A 14,932-nucleotide genomic window follows, 5' to 3' on the forward strand; every position below is an offset into this window, starting at 1 on the left:
TTGAAAACATAAATGAATGGTTTTTAAAAATAGGCACAGGCCAGGCACGATGGCTCACGCCTGTAATCCTAACACTTTGGGAGGCTGCGGCAGGTGGATCAACATAGTGAAACCCCGACTCTACTAAAAATACAAAAATTAGCTGGGCATGGTGGTGCGTGCCTGTAATCCCAGCTATTTGGGAGGTTGAGGAAGGAGAATCGCTTGAACCCAGGAGGTGGAGGTTGCGGTGAGCCAAGATGGCACCACTGCACTCCAGCCTGCACAAAAGGGGGTGAGACTCCATTTCAAAAAAAAAAAAATGGCACAAAAGCAAAACTTGTTTGATAAAAAATTGATAATGCAGATAAATCAATAACAATAAAAAGCATCAGGGACGTTATCAAGAAAAAATTTATAAAGTACCTGGCTCCATTGGGATTATGGGAAAACTTTTTTTAAAACTTCAAAATCAGGCCAGGCACCATGACTCTTACCTACAATCCTCACACTTTGGGAGGCCAAGGCAGGCATATCACTTGAGCCCAGGAGTTCAAGACCAGCCTGGCTAACACAGTGAAATCCTCACCCCTACTGAAAATACAAAAATTAGCCAGACATGATGGCAGGTGCCTAGAATCCCAGCTACTCGGGAGGCTGAGGCAGGAGAATCGCTAGAATCCGGGAGGTAAAAGTTGCAGTGAGCCAAAATCATGCCACTTCACTCCAGCCTGGGTGACAGAGTGAGACCCTATCTCAAAAACAAAACAACCCAAAAAACAAAACAAAAAAAACTTCAAAATCATATGATTATCACATTATTAAATATATATTGTTTGACACAGAAAAAATGGCAGACTACAAGATTCAGTTTTATATATTGTATAAACAATATTATGACGATCAATAACCTTTTCACCCTTATCTCCCTTATCTCTTATCATCTTAATAATATTACATTCTTTCACAATTTGTAAGCATCAAATAAACAGAATTTTATATTCTACTTTTATCACATAACACCACTACAACCCTTCCAAGTTATAACGCTTTTAGTTATAGGTTTCAAAGGCTATATTACAATTCATCAAGAAGATGCTTACTACAATGTTGCATGTAGAAACTATTTTTAAAAGATGCATATTAATGAACTGGGCATGTCTCAATTGTTAAAATTGAAATTGCTCTCAATTCATACTTAAATATAAATAATAGTCATAAATTATTTACTCAACAAATATTTATTGGATATCTATTATTTGCCTACCACTGTGCTAAATCTGGAAAAGACATTGGTGAACAAAACAAACGTGGTCCCTCTTCTTGAGGAGGTAGACAGTAAACAAGTGACTCTTACAGACAAAAGTTTAGAATGTCAGGGGAGCTTAGAGTGGAAACACTGCCCTCACCTGGCAGTTGGAGGGGAAATGGGTCCAGAGAAGGATTTCCAGAAAAAGTAACATTTGAATTAGGATCTGAAGAATGCAAATGATATGAAGAGTTAATTTGGTGAAGAAGGGTGGGAATAATTTTCTAGACAGAAGAAAGAAGGATTATGTCAAGTTCAAAAGACTGACAGCACAGAGCTGGAGGGATAGAAGCAGAGATGAGGTTGGAACGATGCTCAGGTGTCCAACTGTGCATTGTTCGGTAAACCACTTTAAGGATTCCTGACTTTACCCTAAGAGTAATGAGAAGCCAGCCAGACATCGTAGCTCACGCCTGTAACCCCAGCACTTTGGGAGGCCGAGGCAGGCAGATCATCTGAGGTCAGGAGTTTGAGACCAGCCTGGTCAACATAGTGAAACCCCATCTCTACTAAAAATTAAAAAATTAGTCGGGCTGCGCTTATAGTCCCAGCTACTCGGGAGGCTGAGGAATGAGAATCGCTTGAACCTGGGAGGTAGAGGTTGCAGGAAGTCGAAATCACGCCACTGCACTCCAGCCTGGGCAACAGAAGGAGACTCTGTCTCAAAAGAAAGGGCTGGGCACAGTGGCTCACACCTGTAATCCCAGCACTTTGGGAGGCCGAGGTGGGCAGATCACGAGGTCAGGAGATGGAGACCATCCTGGCTAACACGGTGAAACCCCGTCTCTACTAAAAATACAAAAAATTAGCCAGGCATGGTGGCACACACCTGTAGTCCCAGCTACTCCGGAGGCTGAGGCAGGAGAATCGCTTGAACCCGGGAAGCAGATGTTGCAGTAAGCTGAGATCGTCCCACTGCACTCCAGCCTGGCAACAGAGCAAGCCTCCATCTCAAAAAAAAAAAAAAAAAGTAATGGGAAGCCACTGGAGGATGTTAAGCAGGAAGACATGGCATCAGACAAACATTTTTTAAAGTTCTTTCTAGCTGAAGCAGGCTAGAGCAGTCATGGAAAAGACTTTTCAGGATATGGTTTCAGCAGCCCAAATGAGAACAGATGGTGATGTAGACTAAGGTGGTGACAATGGAGAAGAAGGCAGAGTTGAGAGAGATTTAGAATTAAGCCAGCAGAGTTGAGAGAGATTTAGAAGTAAGCTGAGGGGCCTGGCGATTGATGGAAATTCGTGTCTATTATTTTAATTGCTCCTCTTCCATCTCAATCCAATGGATAAGAACCAGAATGAGCCCAGTCACTGGTGGGAGCTGTTTATGAGATACTGCTTCTCACCCCAGATTAAAAACCATAGCTTAGCCAAACACTGAAAGGGAGAAAGGATCCAAATGTGGAGAGAGAACCTGGATATATGTCAAAGCTTAAGCAGCCAGAAGCAGAAATCTCTACCAAGGCCTGGGATCAAGAGTTCTGATATAAGAAGATCAAATCAATCAAGTCCAGATTCAAAACAAATGGCATAGTAGGAAGATTGATGCTTGTGCTCCTCATGAGCTGAAAGAGCTAACATTTATTGAGCCAGGAACTGTACCAAAACCTTTACGTACATAATCTCATTGATTCCTCACAACAAATACTGTTACCTTTATTTTATCAATGAGGAAGCTGAGGTTGGGGGACATATTCAGAGTCATATGGGTGAGGCTCAAATCCAGGAGTATTTGATTCTAAATGCTAGTGCTTCTAATCAAAACCTAGACTCTGTCTCTCTCTCTCTCTTTTTTTCTTTTTTTTTTTTTTTTTTTTTTTTTTTTTTTTTTTTTTAGCAACAGGGTCTCGCTCTGTCATCCAGACTGCAGTGCAGTGGTGCAGTCATAGCTCACTGCAGCCTTCACCTCCTGAACTCAAGCAGTTCTCCCACCTCAGCCTCCCAAGTAGCTGGGACTACAGGTGTATGCCACCATGCCTGGCTAGTTTTTTTATTTTTCTTTTTGAGACAGATTCTCGCTCTGCTGCCCAGGCTTGAAGGCAGTGGTGGGATCTTGGCTCACTGCACCCTCCACCTCCGGGGTTCAAGTGATCCTTCCACCTCAGCCTCCTGAGTAGCTGGAATGACCGGCACGCACCACTACTCCCAGGTAATTTTTGTATTTTTAGTAGAGACAGTGTTTTACCATGTTGGCCAGTCTGGTCTTAAACTCCTGACCTCAAATGATCCACCTTCCTGGGCCTCCCAAAGTGCTGGGATTACAGGCGTGAGCCACCGCACCCGGCCCTGGCTAGTTTTTCTGTTTGTTTGTTTTGTAGAGATGGGGTCTTGCTATGTTACCCAGGCTGTTCTCAAACTTCTGGGCTCAAGCGATCCTCCCACCTTGACCTCCCAAAGTGCTGGGATTACAGGCATGAGCAACCACACCCGGCGCAAAATCTAGACTCTTAATCATTGCGCAAACTGGTCTCCCAAAGTATTAAGCCTCTTGGAAGACAAGAGAGTTTTCATTACTCTGGTAAGAATAACCGTTCTGGAATAATCTCCCTGGTATTTGTGATAGCATTTATTTTATGAAACACATTTGATAACAAGAAAAACATGGGTCTATTTCTGTCAAACACAGGCAAGCAAAAGTCATACGTAAAAACATAGCTAGACAGAACACCTAGGGCTTTCACAAGTATCTACTTTAATTAATGTCGGTAAACAACATAACCCAATGCAGTGACGCACTTTCAAAAATTACATCTCAATCCAACTAGATCATAGTTTCCCAGTCAATACAGCTTGAGTTTCTCTGAAAACAAAACAGTGTATATATTATGAAAAACAAGAGGCCAGGCGCGGTGGCTCAAGCCTGTAATCCCAGCACTTTGGGAGGCCGAGACGGGTGGATCGCAAGGTCAGGAGATCGAGACCAACCTAGCTAACACGGCGAAACCCCGTCTCTACTAAAAAATACAAAAAACTAGCCAGGCGAGTTGGCGGGCGCCTGTAGTCCCAGCTACTTGGGAGGCTGAGGCAGGAGAATGGCGTAAACCCGGGAGGCGGAGCTTGCAGTGAGCTGAGATCTGGCCACTGCACTCCAGTCTGGGCGACAGAGCGAGACTCCGTCTCAAAAAAAAAAAAAAAGAAAAACAAGAAAACACAGTTGGGCTCAGTGGCTCATGCCTGTAATCCCAGCACTTTGGGAGGCTAAGATCGGCAGATTGCTTGAGCCCAGGAGTTTGAGACCACTCTGAGCAGGGAAACCCAGTCTCTACAAAATACAAAAAAATTAGCTGGGTGTGGTGGTATATGGTCTATAGTCTCAGCTCCTCTAGAGGGTCTGAGATGGGAGGATCACTTGAGCCTGGGGAGGTCGAGACTGCAGTGAGCCACGATTGCATCACCGCACTCCAGCCTGGGTGACAGAGTGAGATCCTGTCTCAAAAAAAAAGAAAAATCAAAATAAGAAACCCCTTTTCATAGCGATGAAGCAATCAGCTAACTGCTAAAGAATCTTCACAGGCACGGCTGGGTACAGTGGCTCACGCCTGTAATCCCAGCACATTGGGAGGCCACGGTAGGACGATTGCTTGAGGTCAGGAGTTTGAAACCAGCCTGGTCAATCTAGCAAGACTTCCTCTCAACAGAAACAAAAAAAAATTAGCCAGGCAACCTCGTGCTCAGTGCCTGTAGTCCCAGCACTTTCAAAGGCTGAAGCGGGAGGATCCTTTGAGCCCTGGAAGGTCAAGGCTGCAGTGAGTTGCGATCGCACCACTGCACGCCAGCCTGGGTGAAAGAGCAAGACCCTGTCTCAAAAACCAAAAAAGAATCTTCACAAGCATCCCTTCCTCCCAAGGCTCCTCCCTTGTCTCATCTGAAGGTTTGCTCCCCAGAACTATGAGAACCCTCTACATCTCTCTTTCTCAGCCCAGCCAGGATGTAGGACTCTCTGGGCTGGAGTCCTACATCCCAGGCCTCAGCTACAAGGTAAGTCCAGTCTAAGGGCCAGCTCCTCTCATTGTCTATTTCATTTATTTATTAAAAATGTAGACGTAAAGTGTCTACTTCGTCCTCTCTTGCTTAAAGTGGGTATGTCTGGAAGAGTCTACAGCCACAGAGGGGATTTTCATCTTAGAGTTATGAGGTCTCTTTGAGAGACTCTCCATTCCATTGAATAGGCATGGCTTAGATCTCTCTGGACAATCTGTACTTACCTTGAGAATTAAAAGATTCCACAGGGTTGAGATGCTGAAAAGATGAGAAAGTTCCAGGAGTTCTGATACACTTAGGAGTCCCTGCAGTTTGGCTGAAGACAGTGGTAACCCTCAAAGGCTAGAAATGGCTCTCAAATCTGAGCTCTCTGCAGAAAAACAAGCACAGGAAAAAGGCTGTTTTGGTATTTCTGAGAATGAAACTAGAAGGTTGCCGCCTTTTTTAAGTTTCCATTTCTCAGAATGCTCCTACTCACTTTAGGCCTGCCTTTCTAGCTTCAAGGTGGAAAAAATGTGCTATTTCCTGCTTATCAGTAGACTAAGTGGGTCAAAGACTAGTTCTGGCTAAAGACGAAAGAAACTTTAACAGAAGAAATCCTTCAAACACTCTGGAGAACAATGCTACAAAAAAGTTTTTTTTGGATACACACCAAACTGTTATTAAGGATTACTCTCTCAGGAGTGGACCTGGAGAGGAAGAAGATGGAAAGGGAGGAGAGAATTGTTACCTTGTACAGTAGGCCTGAGTTACTCAAGAAATATTTTTCTGTTGGCAAGGAAAAGGGAAAAAACAAAATGAAAAGAAACAGTGAAAGAGCCAGAAAGGAAATTAAACGGTGCATCTCACTGACTTTCTCTTTTAATTTTTATAGTAGCCTACATAATCCTAATAGTTGTAACTGGAGCCGAGATGAAATTCCTGCTGGATTCACTATTACTAATTTAGCGCCAATACTGTTGCTATCGTTCTAATCAAGTTCCTGCTAATTTTTTACCTGCTGTCTCCCTCAACCAGCCCACAGGAGTCACAATTCCCTTGAGCTCTTGTTGGTTTCTTGTTCCATTTCTTTGGGTGTCTATCTTTATACATTGAAAAAATTATTACAGTGTGGATTTAGCAATCATTTTTAGCTATAAGAAAAGGTGCTGTGCACTAGAGGTAATTGAATTAGAGATGTCATTCATTAATCAGATAATTAGTTCCCAATCTTGGCTGCTTGTCCAAATCCTTCAGCATGTTTTTAAAAATTCAGATGCTAAGGTCCTTCCCCAGACATTCTGAATTAGACTATCAAGTAGCGGTGCAATATCATCAGGAGGTAGAGAAACATCACATATACACAACACACATACATAGGCATAAACAAAGAGACAGACAAAAACAGATCTTAAAATTTTCATTTAAAATCTTAGCCATGAATTAGGTATACATAAACACAAGATTTAATAATTTTGGTAAAAGTTGATTCTCATTTTTGCCTATTAATATTTTCTTTCGATCTCATCTTTCCATAGACATTTGTTTAGGATGACAGCTTTCTTTAAAAACAAAATCCTTTTAGATATAAAAGTTCAAATCTTCAAAGCTGTACCTATCTTAATTATGACTCAAAACCAGTAAGTTTTATAGCTTAAAATCAATAAGGCTTTTATCACTTAACCATGGATGCAAGAGGCATCCCCAAGGAGGATGCAAGCCATGCAGCCCTTTTGCCGCGCGCGCTGGCTCACGCCTATAATCCCAGTATCTTGGGAGGCTGCAGTGGGCGGATCACTTGAGGTCAGGAGTTCGAGACCAGCCTGACTAATATGGTAAACCCCGTCTCTACAAACAATACAAAAATTAGCTGGGCGTGGTGGCGCATGTCTGAAATTCCAGATACTCGGGAGACTGAGGCAGGAGAATCACTTGAGCCTGGGAGGTGGAGGTTATAGTGACCGAGATCACGCCACTGCACTCCAGCATGGGCGACAGAGTGAAACCGTGTCTCAAAAATAAAAAAGACAATGAAGGTTCAGATGACAAACGCCTCTTATGGACTGGGACCTTTTATTAAGACAAACTTCTCTGAGAGCTGGCACAGTCGGACGAAAATGCTGCTTATCTTAGAACTTGGGTTCCAGGCTGGCCGCCTGATGCAAACCAGCAACGCTTGCGCCCCCTGGCGGCGAAGACCAGAGAGACTATTTTAAAACCGGGCTCTCGGGACGTAAAACGAAAGAAGAATCTCATCTTATGATTTTCTTCCTTGTGACAAATAACATAAACGACATCACAATGCACACAAGGACTTTTTATTATTCCTGGGAGGCTGTGAATCATAACCAGACCAAATTTATAAAAGTTACAGTTCAAAGAACTCATTCTTACAAATGTTTTTCTCCTGCCGATCTGAATTTGGAAAGGAAAAGACAAGGAAAATGTTTAACGTTCTCCTCTCCACAGGGCACTGCAGGTAGACACGGGGGGAGCTGACTTTGGTAAGAATTTTTACCTTTTGCAGGTTCTTTCAGCTCTTCCGGGATCCCACCTACAGGCTCTGAAGTGAGTGGCGCATCCCAGCCTTCTAGGGTCCCATTTTCACTACCAGAAACTATAGGGAAGGCAAAAACTTTACCTCTGTTCTCTTAGGGATTTTGGCTAGGCCTGAGGATTAAATTGGCCTATGACAGATTAACAAGAGAAAAACATACAGATTTTTACATATAGGAGCCCCTATAGAAAATTGAGGAAGTGCTGAAACCTAAATGCTTATGTAGTAGGATGAGCAAAGAGTGCAATTGTAGAAAAGTAATTACATTAAATTATGTGTGGAGGCAAAGGAAGATAAGGGTTATTTTAGCAAGGTCTGTTTGTAGAGGATTATCCTGGTTATGACCCCTGTCAAAGAATGCTTTTTCTTCTCCTGGTACAGGGAGGACATCTTTCACATGGGACTTTTATCTCCTGTTTTCAGGAAGAAAAAAAGATTAAGATTCCCTTTTGCATCTTCTATTTTCTTTTTATGATTATTATTATTATTTCAACAGTTTTGGGGGAATAGGTGGTGTTTGGTTACATGGATAATTCTTCAGTAGTAATTGCTGAGATTTTGGTGCACCCATCACCCGAGCAGTGTACGCTGCACCCAATGTGTAGCCTTTTATCCCTCACCCTTCTCCCATCCTTCCCCCGAGTCCTCAAAGTCTATTATATTATTTTTATGCCTTTGCATCCTCATATGCATCTGCTACTTTCAAGTGCCTTTAGCTCAAAATAATCCTTATGCCAAAATGGCCTATTTGGGGACAACCGATTCTGCCACCCTTTGGTACCTTTAGCCAAACAGAGGTTTGCTTTACAGACCTCCTGATTTCTGTGCCTGGCAACTGCACAAGGAGGGCACACCCACATGCCATCTTCCCACAATGACCCATGGGGAAGCAAGGAAAGGAGGCTGCTTCTGTCCTAATTGTGTTGCTCTGTTGCGCAGTTCCCTAAAATGTCTGCCCCCACCCCAGCTCTACCCCATATTTTATGGAGTTAGGTGAAGAACTTTCTCCTCCTTTACTTGCCCATCATCTTCTTCCCTATAGGCATGAGTTCCGGCTGCTCATGAAACCAGTTGGAACATAAGGGGCACTTCTGCACTGATAATCTTGGCTCCTTACTCAAAGGCACTGAGAACCACCTCTCCCTAGGCTGCAATGTGGGAAATGCCTCACATACTATATGGGAGACTGCAGAGAAGAAAGGGGTCACTGGAACAATCAACCCAAACAGGATATAAAATGGAATGTATGCTATGATTACAACTCTGCTAAAATGTATCTGCCTGTAGACTAGCCCAGGAAATGAACAAGCAAAAGTGAAAGTAGCTGCATGATTCGGCGGTAATCATAGGAATTGAATTTTCTTTTGTGGTTCTCTATTTTCTAATCTTTCTATAATGTAATTATATAGAACTTGTAATGACAGATATATCTTTTATGTTTCTTAGTATACAAAATGCTATCCTCTGAACATTTTCCTATTATATAAGTCATTTAAGTAACCATGTTGATTTTGTAGAAAAATTTAGAGGCTAAGAACACCATCAGTATTCTAAGTGTATTTGATCCAAGTCTCAACATAAAATCAAATGAATTACTGTCAACACAGAAGGAGACTTATGCCTTTAACTTTGACGTACAAACAGAAGAACATAGAAGCTAACACAGACTTTGGAGTCAGACAGACATGGGTTCAGATCTCAGACTCAGAACTTGCTAGTGCTGTGATCTTGGGTAAGGTATTTATGATTTCTTTGTTTATTTATTTACTTATTTATTTATTTTTAGAGCTAGAGTCTTGTGGTGTTGTCCAGGCTGGAGTGCAGTAGTATGATCATGGCTCACTGTAACCTTGAACTCCTGGGCTTAGACAATCCTTCCATGTCAGTCTCCCAAGTAGCTGGACTACAGGAGCGTGCCACCACACCCTGCTAATTAAAAGAAAACTTTTATAGAGATAGGGTCTCTCTATATTGCCCAGGCTGGTCTCAAACTCCTGGCCTCAAGCAATCCTCCAGCTTTGGCCGCCTAAGGTGCTGGGATCACAGGTGTGAGCCGTCGAAACTGGCCCTAAGTATTTATCTTTTAAGTCAGGGTCTCCTCAGCTGTAAATTGGAACTATTAAGATCTAAAATTTATTGAGAGCTTTCCACATACTATGCTTTATTTAAATGTCTTATTTATTTGTTTGTTTCTTTATTTTTTGAGATGGAGTCTCACTCTGTCGTCCAGGCTGGAATGTAGTAGCATGATCTTGGCTCACTGCAACCTCTGCCTCCCGGGCTCAAGTGATTCTTCTGCCTCAGCCTCCCAAGTAGCTGGGATTACAGGTGCGTGCCACCACACCCAGCTAATTGTTTTGTATTTTTAGTAGACACAGAGTTTCACCATGATGGCCAGACTGGTCTTGAACTCCCAACCTCAAGTGATCTTCCCACCTCAGCCTCTCAAAGTGCTGGAATTTCAGGCATGAGCCACCATGCCCAGCCAATGTCATATTTATTTATTATTTTTACTTTTTCAGACAGTGTCATGCTCTGTCCCCCAGGCTACAGTGTAGCGGCTTTCTGTAGCCTCAACCTCCTGGTTGATCAAGTGGTCCTCCCACCTCAGCCCCCAAAGTAGCTGAGACTACTGGCACGCATCACCATGCCTCACAAATTTTGGGGGCTTGTTCATTTGTTTGTTTTGTGGAGATGGGGTTTCACCGTGTTACCCAGGTTAGTCTCAAACTCTTGGGCTGAAGTGATCCACCTGCCTCGGCTTCTCAAAATGCTGGGATTACAGGTGTCAGCCACCATGGTCAGCCTAAATGTAGTATTAGCTTTCAATCTTCACTTTACCTTAAGACATAGGTATGAATTTTACCTCTGTTTTATAGATGAGAAAACTGAATCTTAAAGATGTAAAGTAACTTGCTCAAGGTCATCCAGCCAATTAAGAATAGAATTGAAATTCCATGCCAGAGTTGATCTGACCCCTGGACTCAAGCTCTTAACACTTACACTGCCTTATCCTACCTTACTGCTATACATAATTCAAAGACTGGCTGGGGGGTTAAAAGATATATTTTTAAAAATATTTGCACCATGTCTAGCACATACTAAGCACTTAATATATGTTTACTGTAACTGTATATATCACAGGAGACATCAATGGGACTGTAAAGGTATTTTGATGTATTAGCCTTTGGCTGGTGGGGTTTGTCATGTTTGGCTGGCTAGGAAGGAAGCACCTGCTTCCTTTGAGAATGAAAGAAGGAACAGAAGTGAAAACTGATCCCGTTTCTTTCAAAATCATATTTGCCTTCTGTTACCTGAAGATATTGAATGGGGCAGCTAAGGGCCCTCCTTCCCCTTGTGAATGAGGTAGATTCAGAGAGAAAACACTGTCCCTGGAACTTTCTAAATGCCCATTTCCTTTGATAATCAGCAATATCTGCTCTGATGTTGTACCTATATTTGTCAGGGATTTTAAGGGAAGGAAGGTGGGGACATCATAATTCTACATCACCAGGAAATGCCTGCAAGGTTGCAAGGGGAGAAGGTAAGATGCAGCAGCCTCAGAGGGTATCTGGCAGTTCATGTCAGGAGGGCGTGACCTTGGATGGATCAGGAAGATGACCAGAGTCTGATCCTGAGCTTTGCAGATCAAGAAATTCTGATTTTTCCAGAATGATCAAGAGGCTCTGTGATGACTGCAGATATTAACTGTAGGAAACAGAATAGGCTACTCAGCTGTGTGCTTACAATAAAGGCTAACACTTTCCAGAGACAAGAGCTTGACAGAGGACCCTGATGGAAAACAGAAGTATTCTTGTTCACTCTGAATATTCCAGCATACACTGGAGAGTATTTTCAGAGTATTTATAACTTCTCAGAGTTTGGATTATGAGAATAAGGATTCTATTTAAATGTCACATTTAACAAGCTTGGCCACTTACTTGATGTGACTTTGAGAAAGTGAAATTCTCTGTGCTTCAGTTGTATCATTTACGAAGTGGAGATAATGTGTAGATATTTCATAGAGCTGTTGTGAGAATGTATGCAAAGCATTTAGCAAATTGTAGCTGATTATAGTAAGATTTCAATAAATAGTAGCATGTGGTTATTATAAACTTTGTATTTATTTCAGATTGAAGCTTCTTGAAAATAATTTTATGTTCAGCTTGCCCAAAACCTTGGGGAAATAGAGGCAAGTCAGCTTCATAGAAGATCGAGTTGACCTCTGCAGTTTCTCCTCTTTTCTCAAATGGGTTTCTCCATGCCAGAGTTTCTCTTTTTAAAAAGTCCTGTTTAGGCTGGGCACGGTGGCTCATGCCTGTAATCCCAGCACTTTGGGAGGCTGAGGCAGGTAGATTGCTTGAGCTCAGGAGTTTGAGACCAGCCTGGGCAAGATGGCAAAACCCTGTCTCTACAAAAAGTGCCAAAATTATCCAGGCGTGGTGATGCACACCTGTAGTCCCAGCTACTCAGAAGCTGAGGTGGGAGGATCGCCTGAACCTGGGAAGTCGAGGCTGCAGTGAGCTGTGATTGCACTACTGCACTCCAATGTCAGCAAAAAGAATGAGATCCTGTCTCAAAAAAAATTTTAATTAAAAAAATATTAAAAGGTCCTGTTCATGGTCAGAGGCATCTTTTCTTTTCTCTTTGGACCCTATGTCAGTTTTAAGTGACCACAGATTTTATTTTAATACAGTGTCGAGGTTATATAATTCATGTTTCTACCCATAGTTCTCCAAGTTAAGTTCTTCCTCTACAGCTCCGGATTAGGGTGGTGAGCCTTAGTTTCACTCTCTGTGCTCCCTTGCAGCCCTTTTAGAGTCACCTGTTTCCAAGATATCATTGCCTTTTTTGTCATCAGAACCTGACGTCAGCATTTTGTTCTCTTAGTTGATGCAGCAAAATGTATACGTTATCAGATGCAGTGATTGGGGTTTTCTGTTCACTTCCCATCAGAACTAATCTGAATAAGATGATTCTTTCATCCAGGTCACCTTTTCATACAGTAAACCTATCTCCAGGGATTTATCACTATACCAGAAAAAGAAAAGGTTGTATGCCTGAGTATGTGCCTGGCTTAATTTTAATTGGTGTAAAATTGCTAGTGACACAAATAACAAGAGAATGATCATTGAAATTTCATATGATCTGGCTAGAATGTGGTGCACCCATTAAAAATGATTATATTGAAGACTGCTACAACATGAGGAAATGCCTGCATTAGTCGGCTACAGCTACAAAACAAACAACCTTGAAATCTCAGTCATTAAGTAATAAGTTTTTATTTCTCATTCATGCACTTTCAGATCAACTGGATTTTGGTGGAGCTAGTTAGGACTGGTGGAACTTGGCTCCAGACCATGAGTTGAGTTGGAGTTGGATTCACATATCTCAGTGGCTGGAGCACCACCCAGGGTACATTCTTTGTATGGAAATAGCAGAAACCCGAGACAGTAAACCCAATGCTGAAAGTCCATGTGCTGCCTCAGTGCACATCACAACTACTAACATTCCAAGTCACATGACCAAGGCCAGATTATAGGGGTGGAAAATATCTCTACCTCTAACATTAGTAACTACAAAGGGTATAGAGATAGACAGGTATGAAATATTGGGAACAATAATGTAGTCTATAGCAATATCTCACACAACAATTAAATGGAAAAAGCACACATATGGGATATAAAGTTGACAGCACAACTTGATCATAACTATGTGAAAGTATGTTTCCGTATCAACAAAGAATAGAAATAAGTAAGCAAAAATGAAAAAAAGTTACATCCAGATAACAAGATGATTTAAGAACTTTTTTTTTTTTTTTGAGACAGAGTTTCACCCTTTGTTGCCCAGGCTGAAGTGCAGTGGTGCGATCTCAGCTCACCGCAACCTCCGCCTCCCAGGTTCAAGCAATTCTCCTGCCTCAGCCTCTGGAGTAGCTGGGATTACAGGCATGTGCCACCACGCCCAGCTAATTTTGTATTTTTAGTGAAGACAGGGTTTCTCCATGTTGGTCAGGCTGGTCTTGAACTCCTGACCTCAGGTGATCCACCCGCCTCAGCCTCCCAAAGTGCTAGGATTACCAGCGTGAGCCACTGCACCCAGCCTGATTTAAGAACTTTTAATTTTGCTTTTCTCCATTTCCGAAGCTTCCATAATAATATTATATTACCCTTTTTAAGAGTAAGTTTTAGAAGCTTCTTACAGCTTCCAAAGCTTCTCTTTTATCTTAGTTATTTCATCTAGTTAATTGCTTTATCCATCCATATTAAGACTTCGTAGAAAACATTGAGAATTCTAAGTACAACCCAGTTAGTCAATTATTCTTAGTCCCCACCAGTTCCTAATCTTACATTTGAATCTAACGATCTACCATCATAGATTCTTAATTTGACCTGTTGCGTAAAAACAATTGAGTTGCCTTTATTGTTCCCTTATTCTTCATTATTACAGTGTTAAAGACTATTCTCCACACTGACTTCTTTGAAATCGCTAACATTAGAAATTCATACTATTGAATAGAATCATTGTAGATTCTAGTTTTCTAAAAGCTACAAGTACAGTTCAGCAAATATTTACTGAGCACCTGCCGTGTGTCAGGCACTGTACTAGTTGCTCTACTCATCCTCTTACTCTCAAGGAGCTCACAGTCTTAATAGGAAGAGAAATGTGCACACATTTTTTGAGGACAGAAATAAGAAACTAGGAGAAGGGTTCAATGGTTCTCAACCCTTGTAACATATTAGAATCATTTGGACTTTTTTTTTTAAGAGATAGAGTCTTGCTCTCTAACCCAGGCTGGAGTGTAGTGGAGTAATCATAGCTCACTGTAGCCTCAAACTCCTGGGCTCAAGTGATCCTCCCACCTTGGTCTCTGGAGTAGCTAGGACTAAAAGCATGCACTACCATGCCCAGCTAAGTTTTTAAAAAACATTTTTGTAGAGATGGGGTCTTGTTATGTTGCCCAGGCTGGTCTCCTGGCCTCAAGTGATTGCCCCCGACCTCAGCCTCTCAAAGTTCTGGTATTACAGGCACAAGTCACTGCACCCTGCCTGGACAACATTTAATAAATACCGATGCCCGAGCCTGTATCCAGACTTGCTAAGGTTAATTAGTCTGGTGTCTGGCCT

The 14,932-nt window shown here is 42.1% G+C and overlaps 1 protein-coding gene across 3 annotated transcripts in view; it reads right to left on the bottom strand.

Annotated features, from left to right (window-relative positions):
- LOC108541467 (schlafen family member 12-like) overlaps window positions 1-5,689 on the bottom strand; it is a 61,873-nt gene extending 56,184 nt beyond the window's left edge. For all 3 annotated transcript variants that reach the window (XM_017891018.1, XM_017891020.1, XM_017891019.1), the window contains exon 1: window positions 5,494-5,689. The gene's annotated coding sequence lies outside the window, so the exon portion shown is untranslated. The remainder of the gene's footprint in view (window positions 1-5,493) is intronic.
- Between the last annotated feature and the right edge of the window lie 9,243 nt (window positions 5,690-14,932).

This window comes from Rhinopithecus bieti, unplaced genomic scaffold, assembly GCF_001698545.2.
Source record: "Rhinopithecus bieti isolate Rb0 unplaced genomic scaffold, ASM169854v2 scaffold_20840, whole genome shotgun sequence".
Taxonomy (NCBI): Eukaryota; Metazoa; Chordata; class Mammalia; order Primates; family Cercopithecidae; genus Rhinopithecus; species Rhinopithecus bieti.